At 43.8% G+C, this 13,263-nt stretch overlaps 1 long non-coding RNA gene across 1 annotated transcript in view; it reads right to left on the bottom strand.

The window, feature by feature from the left end:
- Positions 1–9,522: 9,522 nt before the first annotated feature.
- LOC137544946 (uncharacterized) overlaps positions 9,523–13,263 on the bottom strand; it is a 28,480-nt gene continuing 24,739 nt past the window's right edge. Inside the window, exon 3 of the long non-coding RNA XR_011025948.1 lies at positions 9,523–9,593. This is a non-coding gene — a long non-coding RNA (uncharacterized lncRNA). The remainder of the gene's footprint in view (positions 9,594–13,263) is intronic.

Raw genomic sequence — 13,263 nt, 5'->3', positions numbered from 1 at the left:
GCACGCATTTTTTTGTCCTCATGCAAGGCCTGAGTTGCGCCTGAAAGCGTGGCCTTCTCCTCCTGCGCCTCCTCCTGTTCCATCACGTCTGCTGCTGCTGGGTTAGCGTTGCCGCCCGGTCCCTGTTTATTGAACCTCTTATCTTTATTAGATTTATGACTGCATGGCTATCCGCACGCTTCTTGTCCTCATGCAAGGCCTGGGTTGTTGTGTCTCAAAGCGTGGCCTTCTCCTCCTGCGCCTCCTCCTGTTCCATCACGTGTGCTGCTGCTGCTGCTGGGTTAGCGTTGCCGGTCCCTGTTTATGGAACCTCTCATCTTTATTACATTTATGACTGCATGGCGGTAAAAAGCATGCTATCCGCACGCTTCTTGTCCTCCTGCAAGGCCTGGGTTGTTGTTTCTCAAAGCGTGGCTTTCTCCTCCTGCGCCTCCTCCTGTTCCATCACGTGTGCTGCTGCTGCTGGGTTAGCGTTGCCGGTCCCTGTTTATGGAACCTCTCATCTTTATTACATTTATGATTGCATGGCGGTAAAAAGCATGCTATCCGCACGCTTCTTGTCCTCATGCAAGGCCTGGGTTGTTGTGTCTCAAAAAGCGTGGCCTTCTCCTCCTGCGCCTCCTCCTCCTGTTCCATCATGTGTGCTGCTGCTGGTGCTGGGTTAGCGTTACCGGTCCCTTTTCCTGGAACCTCTTCTCTGTATTACATTTATGACTGCATGGCGACAAAAAGCATGTTACCTGTGCAAAGAAACATGACATTTTCCACATTTAAAAGACAGTTTTTCCTTTGAAATTATACAATCAATTTTCTCAAAAACTATAAACTCTTTTTCAAATATTTTTTTTCCTCTTGTACCCACTCCCAAGGTGCACATACCCTGCAAATTTGGGGTATGTAGCATGTAAGGAAGCTTTACAAAGCATGAAAGTTCGGGTCCCCATTGACTTCCATTATGTTCGGAGTTCGGTGCGAACACCCGAACATCGCGGCGATGTTCGGCGAACGTTCGCGAACCCGAACATCTAGGTGTTCGCCCAACACTACCCGTGGTTAACAGTCTGCTGTGTGCCCAAATAGCTATCTGGCTATGTATATGGTGTATCATTGTAACCGTGACAAGACAAGCAAGGTAATATAATTTGGGGTGTTTTAGGGTTGAGGCCTATGTCATGTGAATTATTTGTGGTGACAAACTGAATCAAAAGCAATGAAATTGTTATTTTCCTATACTAGTATAATTGTATATTTTACTTTATATAAAAAAGCCCAAAAGTGACAGAATTGAAAATAGAATATATAAATTGTTACCTTAGGGATTCAGCTTTTTAAATATCTATGCCATGAGGGTATACTACAGTTATTTTTGCAAATGAGGGTGTGTAATCATTGAGTACAATGAGATAAATAAAAAAACACAAAATGAAAAAATTCATCTTTATGTCCAAATAAAATATTGTCACCATACATTGTACTAGGTACATAATGTAAATGGTGTGATAGCCAGGACAAATAAGCAGATAAAATGTGTGGGTTTTATCTAATATATAATACCATTGTTTATTTTAAAGACACACTGCAACTAGAAAAACGGCCACTGGGGGGTACTCACCTTGGGAGGGGGAAGCCTCACAGGATCCTAATGAGGCTTCCCCCGTCCTCCTCTGTCCCACGGGGGTCTCGCTGCAGCCCTTCAAAGCCAGCCCGACAAATCCGTAAGCCTGTTCAATATGTACCTTTCCAGGCTCCAGTGGGGGCGCTGTTTTGGCTTTCGGCTCCAAAGTAGACGGAAATACCCGATCTCAGTTGGGTCCGTTCTACTGCGCAGGTGCCGGAGACTTGTGCCTGCGCAGTAGAACGGACCCGACTGAGATCGCGTATTTCTGCCTACTTCGGAGCGCAGCACCGCTACTGCGCCTGCGCTGGAGCCGGGAAGGTAAGTATTTACATCGCCAACGTTCGAAGGGGCGTAGCGGGACCCCCGTGGGACGCAGGAGGACGGAGGAAACCTCGATAGGATCCGGAGGCTTCCCCCTCCCGAGGTGAGTACCCCCCAGGGGCCATTTTTCTCAGTACAGGTTTTCTTTAAAACTATAGCGATGGAAATGGAGAAATAGTGTTTTATTTTTTTTTTCATTTTTCCCTTGTTTGCCCCTTTAAAGTGCCTTGAAAATAATTACTGAAAACAAATATCACCCTCAAAAGGCCTAATTTGTGGCAAATAACAAGATATAGATGATATACCATATATTCCAGCGTATAAGGCGACTGGGCGTATAAGACGACCCCCCAACTTTGCCACTTAAAAGTTTGAAGTATACTCGCCGTATAAGAGCACCCCTCTTTTACACCCTTTAAACACCCTCTGCACTTAACATGATACACCCTTGTAAACACCCTCGACACTTCAAAATGACACATACTGGCAACGCTGTTATCCCTACACATTAGCTATTACACATACCGGTGCTGGAGCCATTGGGGAAAGAAACGTCCGTTTACAGTCAACGTTTCCTGCACAAGCATTAGCAATTATGCCAGCAGCCGCTTGCGTGAGTAGCAGAGCAGCTTCCTGATTTTGTGTCACATGACTTGTGCGCTCCAACGCAATTACCGCTGACTGGTGCGCTCCAGCACAAGTGCGCGAAGTGAGTGCCTCCTCCGGCAATCTACATCGTGAATGCATACGTCACTAGCGTGCGCGTCATCGGTCATGTGATCCCCGAACCAGGAAGCTGCTGTGTTACCCGTGCGAGCGGCTGCTCGCATGATGTTAATGGTGCAGGAAGCTTTAGCTAAAGGATTTTTTCATGTGCAACCTCCCCCCGCTGCTGCACCAATAGGTAGGCAATCGATCGGCTAATTCCGTATTCCAGCATCCATCAGTTTGGAGTGCCACCCGGCGTATAAGACAACCCCCGACTTTTCAGAAGATTTTAATGTGTTAAAAAGTCGTCTTATACGACGGAATATACGGTAGATCATTGTAGCTCTTTGCATCAGGAAGGTTATTGTGCACTCACAGTGAGCAAAAGGACATAACTAAATCAGATTATACTCAGAAATATACCATAAATCAAACAGTAAATATTAAATTCCATTGCTGTTATTGAAGCATATGCACAAAATGTCGAAAAAGTTGCCATGCGCAGAGATTGTGATGCGCAATTAGCGCATCCTGCATTACCTAAAAATCCATTGAAAAGCAGAAATAAACTACTGCTGCCTCTCTGATCAGATCATTTTAGGTGGCTTTTTTGGGAATGATTGCTTTACAGATACACTAGTTTTCTCCTAGGTGATATTTTCACATTGTATCAATAAAATGCCTTTATGCCACCAGCAAGCAAGAAAATATTACCTACTTTTTGGTACTTTTTCAATTGCACAGAACTAAAAAGTTATTTGAAACAGAGGATGAAAAATGTTCTCCTAGGGAAAAAAAAGTAAAAAAGAGAAGAGAAAACGTGAATTGGATCAGGCCCACTGTCTGCTTGCTGAGCAGGGTGTACTGTGCCCAATGGAGAGGGACACTATTCCTAGTACAAAATTGGGCACCATGATCCAACCAGGTACATCACTACAGGCCAGTAACATTGGGGGACAACTGTACACCTCCCACCACCACCCTATTCCTTTATATTGTAAGCTTGCAAGAGCAGGGCTCTCTCACCTTTTTGTGTCTTGGAATTTTGAATGCATTTTATTCATCATGTTACTTTTGTCACTGTAATTTCTAATTCTGTATTTTGTATCGATTCTGTATTTTGTTACCAATTTTGTATATTGGTGTATACCGTTGTCTGTATTATTATGTACCCCATGTTTGTTGTTGTTTACTTTGTACAGCGCCATGGAATATGTTGGCATTTTATAAATCAATAATAATAAATAATATTAACCACTTTACCCCCGCCCGTACGGATTTCTCCGTCCCTTTTTCCATCCTTTAACCCCCAGGGACGGAGAAATCCGTACTTTGCGCACTCCCGCTGCTGCCCGCGCTCCCGCTCGTAAACACGCCGCCCGCCGCTAGTAAACACGCCGCCACCCGCTCGCCCAGAGATCAACGAACAGGAAAATCCATTCCTGTTCGTTGATCTAAGCCCCGCAATGATCCGCTGCCGCTTGGCTGAGCAGCGCGATCATTGTGAGCAATAACAAACTCCCAGCCTCTTTCTACTTCCTGCAAGCGTCCGGAAGGACGCTTGCAGGTCGCATGAAACAAAAAGTTACTGTTGCCATCTTGTGGCCAAATAGTAAAACTACACCCTAAGCATTGTTTACACACAAATAAACTAGTTTTACACAAAAAATTAACTCCTTACCTCCCACACTACCCAATTTTTTTTTTTGTAATTAAAAAAAAATAAAAAATGTACAATTTAAAAAAAATACATAAATAGTTACCTTAGGGACTGAACTTTTTAAATATTTATGTCAAGAGGGTATAACACTGTTACTTTATAAACTGCGGGCTTGTAATTAGGGATGGACGCAAAACTGAAAAAAATGCACCTTTATTTCCAATTAAAATATTGGCGGCAAACATTGTGATAGGGACATAATTTAAACCAGGATAAATAGGCATATACATTTAATGGGTTTTAATTACAGTAGCATGCATTATTTAAAAACTATAAAGGCTGAAAACTGAAAAATAATAAATTTTTTCCTATTTTCCCATTAAAACACATTTAGAATAAAATAACTCTTGGCATAATGTCCCACCTAAAGAAAGCCTAATTGGTGGCGAAAAAAACAAGATATAGTTCATTTCATTGCGATAAGTAATGATAAAATTATAGACGAATGAATGGAAGGAGCGCTGAAAGGTGAAAATTGCTCTGGTGGTCAAGGGGTAAAACCCCTCAGTTGGGAAATGGTTAAAATATTGTTTTGGATGGGTAAAATAAAAAGTGTGTATGTAGCTTGATTGTCATTCTGGCTCTTCTCTTGTCTGAAGTTTACAGTTTGGTGCTGCTTTAACTCCTGATCCCAGATTAGCTCTTTATGTGAGAGAGTGTAAATGCAAAATTCTCATGCTTGATTAGTGCAGCTCTCAAATAACCTTTCCTTACCTTTTTTTCTTTCGCACGCCATGAAAATATTTGCTTTTATGTTGACTCTGCACTGTAAAAAGTTAAGATTGTTTCTTGTACAGAGCCGGCTGTCACTGCCTCGCACACAGTCTTTATTTTATGAGATATGGTACCATGGAAATCCCTTGTACTTGCACTCTCAAAGTTATCCCTCTGCAAAAAGGAGGCATTTTTTATTTTTGAGATTTTGTGAATAAAAGTTCTTTTCTATGTGGTCGGTTTGTATTAGGTCTATAAATTGTGGATATCACAGCCTATTCTGCTGATAAGTGGCGTTCCTTGATCTCAGCCATTTTCCACAGCAAGATATGGATGATGTACAGCCAGGCGATGCAACATGTAAGCACTTTCCAGGAGATAAGTCAGCCCCATGCAGGAGATAAGTCAGCCCCATGCCTGGCTGCGTGTACAGAGGGATAAGAAGCTGGGAACAGCTAAAGGCAGACATGCAAATAGTCTTTAGCTCAAGGAGAACACCCTGAATTGGGCTATGAAGTAAAACAAGGTTTGTCGCTTCCTTGGTTTGTTGTCCTTCAAAAGTTATCATCTTGCACCTTATTGTTCCCCAAAGTTCCTCTAGTAATGTGATGAGCTCCTGTCCTGGGAAGTAGTCAGATCTACTGAAACACTGGAGGCTGGACATTACTATTCCTTGCAGCATTTTCAACAATGAGAAGCAATTTTTAACGAAGTATGTCCAAGAATATTGATGATCATACTTTGTTTTTTAAACTAAGAAAAATTACAGTTTAAAGCGTATAAAACCCTGAAAAAGCTTAAAGGAATAAAACCCCGACATAATATTCAATAAAAACATGTTTTCCTACTTTTGATATGCCATACAGTTATCATATTTGCTTTTGTGCATAAGTATTATTATTCGTTTAGAAATTATACGTTCCCAAAGTACACTTTTTTTTTTTGCTCTGAAAGCTGACTGACTGCATTTTATAACTGCTTCATTCATGTTCTAACAAGCAGAAATGCGTTCTGATTGTCTGACTTTGTTCAGGGGACCAGGCAGTGTAGGAGAAGTGTTTATTTACATTCCTCACTTGATACAATTAAACACAAGATAACATTATCTACAACTTCAGATGCGTCCAGATTTCTCTACACTGAACTTTAAGTCCTTTGTGTAACCCTTTGAATGCTGTTCTAGTAAAAAAAATGCTGGTTGTATATAATATGCTGTAAATAATCTATTAGAACAAAGAAAAAAATACTGGGTTTCATTCCGCTTTAAAGAGCAACTGTAACTGTAAAACCAAAAATCAATTCTCTGTTTTTATATGGTAACCAAATAATGAGGATGCTAACCAGGCAATCCAAAAGTTAAAAATCACTCTTAATTTTCTTCTCAATAGAATATCATTTACCAGGTCCCCTGGCTCTTATTTGGCACATCTGTCACAAAAGAGAAGTTGCAGTGCATGCTGGGTTTTTATCTTCTTTACTTTCCTCCGTTTCCCCTCAGACATACTGTAACTAATGCAGCCTGATTGGCTGAAGTTTCTTTCACTCCCATTTTCCCCTTCCACACCTCTTTTACACAATCAGGCAGAGGAGAGGAAACAGAGTAAGGGAGGAAATGACTTAAGGATTGGCTTCAAACACAGGGAACTGACAGAAACAGAATTCTCTTTATTTACTATATAAAACTAACTGAAATCAAAATGTGGACAGTGCAAAACATGTTATGTAAGTAGAGCAAGTATTTATCTACTAATATATATGTTTTTTTCCTGAGATGGTATGGCTAACAGCTCCCCTTTAAAAAGCATCTTTCCTTGGCATTTTTAAAATAGATTTTCTCAAAACCTATAAGGTCTTTTTTAAAAAAAATATTTCTTGCCTTGTTCCCACAATTCCCCTTACCAGATATAGCAATTTTGGTGAGCATGACTGGAGGGTTTGCTATTAACCATCAGCACAAAATTACGCAGTCTTGTGTAATTTTGTGCTGATGGTTAATATCAAAGCCTCCATTCATGCTCACCAAAATTGCTATGTCTGGTAAGGGGAATTGTGGGAACAAGGCAAGAAATATTTATGGTTCCTGTTTACATTTACAAACAAAATTAATTAGGATTTTACCAGCAATTTCGCATTATGATTTTGCATCATAATTGCGAATTACACTGCAAAATTACAATTAAGCGAAATTTGTGCTCCTCACTACCCAAGAAATTGTCAGCGTCAACAAAATGGGAAAAAGTACATTGCCATGCCTTGCTCGGACTACGTACATTTTCTCAATCAAATAAACAGTGTTACGTAGAGTGATGAGTATCTACGTTCGGCAAGTGAAGTTTCTGCACCTAAAAAACATGTTTTAAAATATTTGCTTGTGTGACCCAAAGTAGTCAGCTGGGGATTTAAAGAAAACCTGTAACATAAAAAAGTGCCCCTGATGGGTACTTACCTCAGGAGGGGGGAAGCCTCTGGATCCTTTTGAGGCTTTCCCCGTCCTTCTTCGTCCCACGGTGGTCTCGCTGGGCCCCTCCGAGCGGCGGGCCATGTAAATATTTACCTTCCACAGCTCCAGCGCAGGCGCAGTAGCGGCTCTAGGCTTGAGATCTAGACAGAGAAATAGCTGATCCCAGTCGGGTCTGCTCTACTGTGTAGATACAGGTGACTTGCACCTGCGCAGCAGACCGGACCCAACTGGGATCGGCTATTTCCACCTGATCCCGAGCCTAGAGCCGCTACTGCGCCTGCACTGGAGCCGGGAAGGTAAATATTGCCGGCGCCTCTTTAACAGCATGTTCATTGAGAGAGGCTGCTGATGCACGCCTTGCACCAGTATACAGCGCAAACTGAAAAGGGGTGGGCTACAGACTAACTTCTCTTATGCTGGGAATACTCTGTTCGTTTTTGAGGAGATTAGATGGTTCGATAGATAATTTCCGACATGTCCGATCTCCCTTTCGATCCTTTCGCCACTCGATTTCTTATGTAAGTGAATGGAAAAAGATATGAACGGAAGATAAGAGAATGGACTGCAGAATCGAGCGCCAGAAACAAACCATGTATTCCCAGCATAAGAAGATTGGTGAAAGTCTCCAGTGGGTGTGATGTTGAAAACTAATCTTAGTAGCTGGTGATACTTATTTATTTGATATTGGAGTATATTTTCAGATGCAAGCTTTTGAGAAAATTAATTATCTTTATCAGGAATATGTTTCGGAGATAAACAAGTATGACTGCTTATACTTGTTCATTTCCTTCAGCCATTTAATTATACGCTCTGGCCATCCTGGTACAGCTGGCAAGGTGAGAAGGTGAGAAAAGAGGAAACAAGCGGGTAGCAGCAGCAGCAGTGCAATCGTGGGTGTTGGTTTGTTAGTTGGTGGCAGTTTGTAGTGTGGATGGTACAGCTGGAAAACCTTGCAGAGTGGACCAACATAGGCTTGTATTATCCATTTTTCAGCTTTGACTAGATTGATCCCAGCAATGGCAGTCACTGAAAGGTGCAGTCCTTTCATCCATGATAGTCAAAGGATTCATGTTTATTGCTAGATACAGGTATGTGTATCATAGCAGCAGAAGATACTAGTGAGGATTATACACTGACCCCTTAAAGAGGAACTCCAGTGAAAATAATGTAGTAAAAAAAGTGCTTCATTTTTTACCATAATTATTTATAAATGATTTAGTCAGTGTTTGCCGATGGTAAAATCTTTCCTCTCCCCGATTTACATTCTGACATTTATTACATGGTGACATTTTTACTGTGGGCAGGTTATGTAGCTGCTCCTAGCTGTTTTGGCTGTTAGAGACAGCTGTAAACAGCTATTTCCTGTCTGTGAACCTTGTTACATTGTAACAAACTGCCAAAAGTACTGCGGTACTCAGAGCTTCTTGTGGGAGGGGTTTCAGCACAAAATCAGTCATACAGCGCCCCCTGATGGTCTGTTTGTGAAAAGCATTATATTTCTCATGTAAAAGGCGGTATCAGCTACTGATTGGGATAAAGTTCAATTCTAGGTTGGAGTTTCTCTTTAAGGCTCCTACACACGCTTGATTTCCTGGAACGACGGGTCCGTCAGACCCTCCTGCTGGGCGGGCGTTCCAGCGACAGTACAGCGTGTGTACAGTCTCTCAGGCAGACTGATAAGGCTGTTTCTGAACGATCCGCACAGCCTTATCAGTCTGCAGACAACCTGTACACACGCTGTACTGTCGCTGGAACGCCCGCCCGGCGGGAGGGTCTGACGGACACGTCGTTCCAGGAAATCAAGCGTGTGTACGAGCCTTTATTTATATAAACTTTTTTGCTGTGTCTTCTCGCATCAAAGGTGTTCTCATCACATCTACAAAATACCATTTTAGCATCTAGCAAGTGAAAAAGAACTACACGGTAAACAAGGAAATGAATGTCATACCTATGTTATCTTGAAACAACTAGTCTTCTTGAGTGCTTTTTTGCTGGCTGGGGCTGGAAAGATATTTTATTGATGCATTGTGAGAACTGTTCCTGTGGGAAACCTTGAATGGAAAGTTTATTGAATTAGCCACACATGTATTTTTTTCTGGTAAAAAAATCATAAATGCCCTTTTCTTTAAAGCAGACCTGAACTTAGAACTTCCTCTCTGCTCTAAAATATAAGCAAGAGCATAATAACCTTTAAAGAAAAAAACATTCCCTTGTCACAGCTTATTGAGTAGTGTTGGGCGAACAGTGTTCGCCACTGTTCGGGTTCTGGCCGAACACCTGACGGTGCTCGGCCAAACCGTTCGGACACATGGCCGAACTAAGAGCGCATGGCCGAACGTTCCCCGAACGTTCGGCTAGCGCTGTGATTGGCCGAACGGGTCATGTGGTTCGGAACCGAACGCGCTCTGATTGGCCGAACTGTCACGTGGTTCGGGTAAATAAATACCCGAACCACGTCATATCTCCGCCATTTGTCTGTGGGTTTAGCTTTGGGTAGGCAGGCAGGGTAGTTCGCGCTCCAGCCACGCTAGCCAGGGTCCCCCCTGTCATTGTGTCGCTGCTGGGAACAGTAGTACACCGCTTGCTCAGCCACACTATATAGCATTCTGTTTACTGCCACTCTGTGTACCTCGCTCAGCCACATTATATAGCATTCTGTTCACTGTTCTGTGTCTGCTGGGAATAGTGGTACACCGCTCGCTCAGCCACACTATATAGCATTCTGTTCACTGTTCTGTGTCTGCTGGGAATAGTGGTACACCGCTCGCTCAGCCACACTATATAGCATTCTGTTTACTGTTCTGTGTCTGCTGGGAATAGTGGTACACCGCTCGCTCAGCCACACTATATAGCATTCTGTTTACTGTTCTGTGTCTGCTGGGAATAGTGGTACACCGCTCGCTCAGCCACACTATATAGCATTCTGTTTACTGTTCTGTGTCTGCTGGGAATAGTGGTACACCGCTCGCTCAGCCACACTATATAGCATTCTGTTTACTGTTCTGTGTCTGCTGGGAATAGTGGTACACCGCTCGCTCAGCCACACTATATAGCATTCTGTTTACTGTTCTGTGTCTGCTGGGAATAGTGGTACACCGCTCGCTCAGCCACACTATATAGCATTCTGTTCACTGTTCTGTGTCTGCTGGGAATAGTGGTACACCGCTCGCTCAGCCACACTATATAGCATTCTGTTTACTGTTCTGTGTCTGCTGGGAATAGTGGTACACCGCTCGCTCAGCCACACTATATAGCATTCTGTTTACTGTTCTGTGTCTGCTGGGAATAGTAGTACACCGCTCGCTCAGCCACACTATATAGCATTCTGTTTACTGCCACTCTGTGTACCTCGCTCAGCCAAATTATATAGCATTCTGTTCACTGTTCTGTGTCTGCTGGGAATAGTGGTACACCGCTCGCTCAGCCACACTATATAGCATTCTGTTTACTGTTCTGTGTCTGCTGGGAATAGTGGTACACCGCTCGCTCAGCCACACTATATAGCATTCTGTTTACTGTTCTGTGTCTGCTGGGAATAGTGGTACACCGCTCGCTCAGCCACACTATATAGCATTCTGTTTACTGTTCTGTGTCTGCTGGGAATAGTAGTACACCGCTCGCTCAGCCACACTATATAGCATTCTGTTTACTGCCACTCTGTGTACCTCGCTCAGCCACATTATATAGCATTCTGTTCACTGTTCTGTGTCTGCTGGGAATAGTGGTACACCGCTCGCTCAGCCACACTATATAGCATTCTGTTTACTGTTCTGTGTCTGCTGGGAATAGTAGTACACCGCTCGCTCAGCCACACTATATAGCATTCTGTTTACTGCCACTCTGTGTACCTCGCTCAGCCACATTATATAGCATTCTGTTCACTGTTCTGTGTCTGCTGGGAATAGTGGTACACCGCTCGCTCAGCCACACTATATAGCATTCTGTTTACTGTTCTGTGTCTGCTGGGAATAGTAGTACACCGCTCGCTCAGCCACACTATATAGCATTCTGTTTACTGCCACTCTGTGTACCTCGCTCAGCCACATTATATAGCATTCTGTTCACTGTTCTGTGTCTGCTGGGAATAGTGGTACACCGCTCGCTCAGCCACACTATATAGCATTCTGTTTACTGTTCTGTGTCTGCTGGGAATAGTGGTACACCACTCGCTCAGCCACACTATATAGCATTCTGTTTACTGCCACTCTGTGTACCTCGCTCAGCCACATTATATAGCATTCTGTTCACTGTTCTGTGTCTGCTGGGAATAGTGGTACACCGCTCGCTCAGCCACACAATATAGCATTCTGTTTACTGTTCTGTGTCTGCTGGGAATAGTAGTACACCGCTCGCTCAGCCACACTATATAGCATTCTGTTTACTGCCACTCTGTGTACCTCGCTCAGCCACATTATATAGCATTCTGTTCACTGTTCTGTGTCTGCTGGGAATAGTGGTACACCGCTCGCTCAGCCACACTATATAGCATTCTGTTTACTGTTCTGTGTCTGCTGGGAATAGTGGTACACCACTCGCTCAGCCACACTATATAGCATTCTGTTTACTGCCACTCTGTGTACCTCGCTCAGCCACATTATATAGCATTCTGTTCACTGTTCTGTGTCTGCTGGGAATAGTGGTACACCGCTCGCTCAGCCACACTATATAGCATTCTGTTTACTGTTCTGTGTCTGCTGGGAATAGTGGTACACCGCTCGCTCAGCCACACTATATAGCATTCTGTTTACTGTTCTGTGTCTGCTGGGAATAGTGGTACACCGCTCGCTCAGCCACACTATATAGCATTCTGTTTACTGTTCTGTGTCTGCTGGGAATAGTAGTACACCGCTCACCCGCCACTGTATAGCATTGTGCTCTGTGTCGCTGCTGGGAATAGTGGTACACCGCTCACCCGTCACTGTATAGCATTGTGCTCTGTGTCGCTGCTGGGAATAGTGGTACTGTATAGCATTTCTGTACTGCCACTGTACTGCTGCCAGTCAGCGTGTACTGTAAGGATAAGTGAAATGAGGAAGAAATCCGGTGAAAGAGGGAGGGGCAAGGGAAGAGGTGTTTCCCCTGACGGTTCACGTACAGGCCACAGGGGAGCACCCAAGAAAACCCACTCAATACCGCCCATGTTGTCCAGGACAACAACCCTCACAAATCCAAAAGAACGGGACCAGATAATTACTTGGATGACCTCTCAAGCGTCCAGCAGTGGGTTAAGCAGCACCAGCACATCACGCACGAGGTCCGAGTCCTCAGCCAGTTACAAGGAGCCAGTGGGCACAAAGCTGACACAACCGGCAGCGACACCACGCACACAACTGCCAGATAACCAGTCCGATGAATTACCTCAGGACACAATGGGGTATTCGCAGGAGCTATTCCCAGCCCAACAAACTTCCACCTTTCAAAGGTCAATGGAGGAACAGCCAGAAATGTTGTGCCTGGATTCACAACCGTTAACTGTGGGAAATGCATCGCGCACTGAAATACAAGGCGAGTCCGAGGAGGACTCGGAAACCCAAATCCCAGAGCAATTTGGGCAGGAGGGGTTGCAATTGCAGGAGGTCGGCCGACAAGATCTGGAAGACGACGTTGGAGTGTGCTGCGCAGAGGTTGTTGTGGGGAGCTTTACTCCACGGCGGCGGCCCACAATGACATATGACGAGTTTGAGGAGATGGAAGAGGAGGGTATGGACAATGTGGACAGAG

Source organism: Hyperolius riggenbachi, chromosome 2, assembly GCF_040937935.1.
Source record: "Hyperolius riggenbachi isolate aHypRig1 chromosome 2, aHypRig1.pri, whole genome shotgun sequence".
NCBI lineage: Eukaryota > Metazoa > Chordata > Amphibia > Anura > Hyperoliidae > Hyperolius > Hyperolius riggenbachi.
This window is presented reverse-complemented; position numbering and strand designations above follow the sequence as displayed.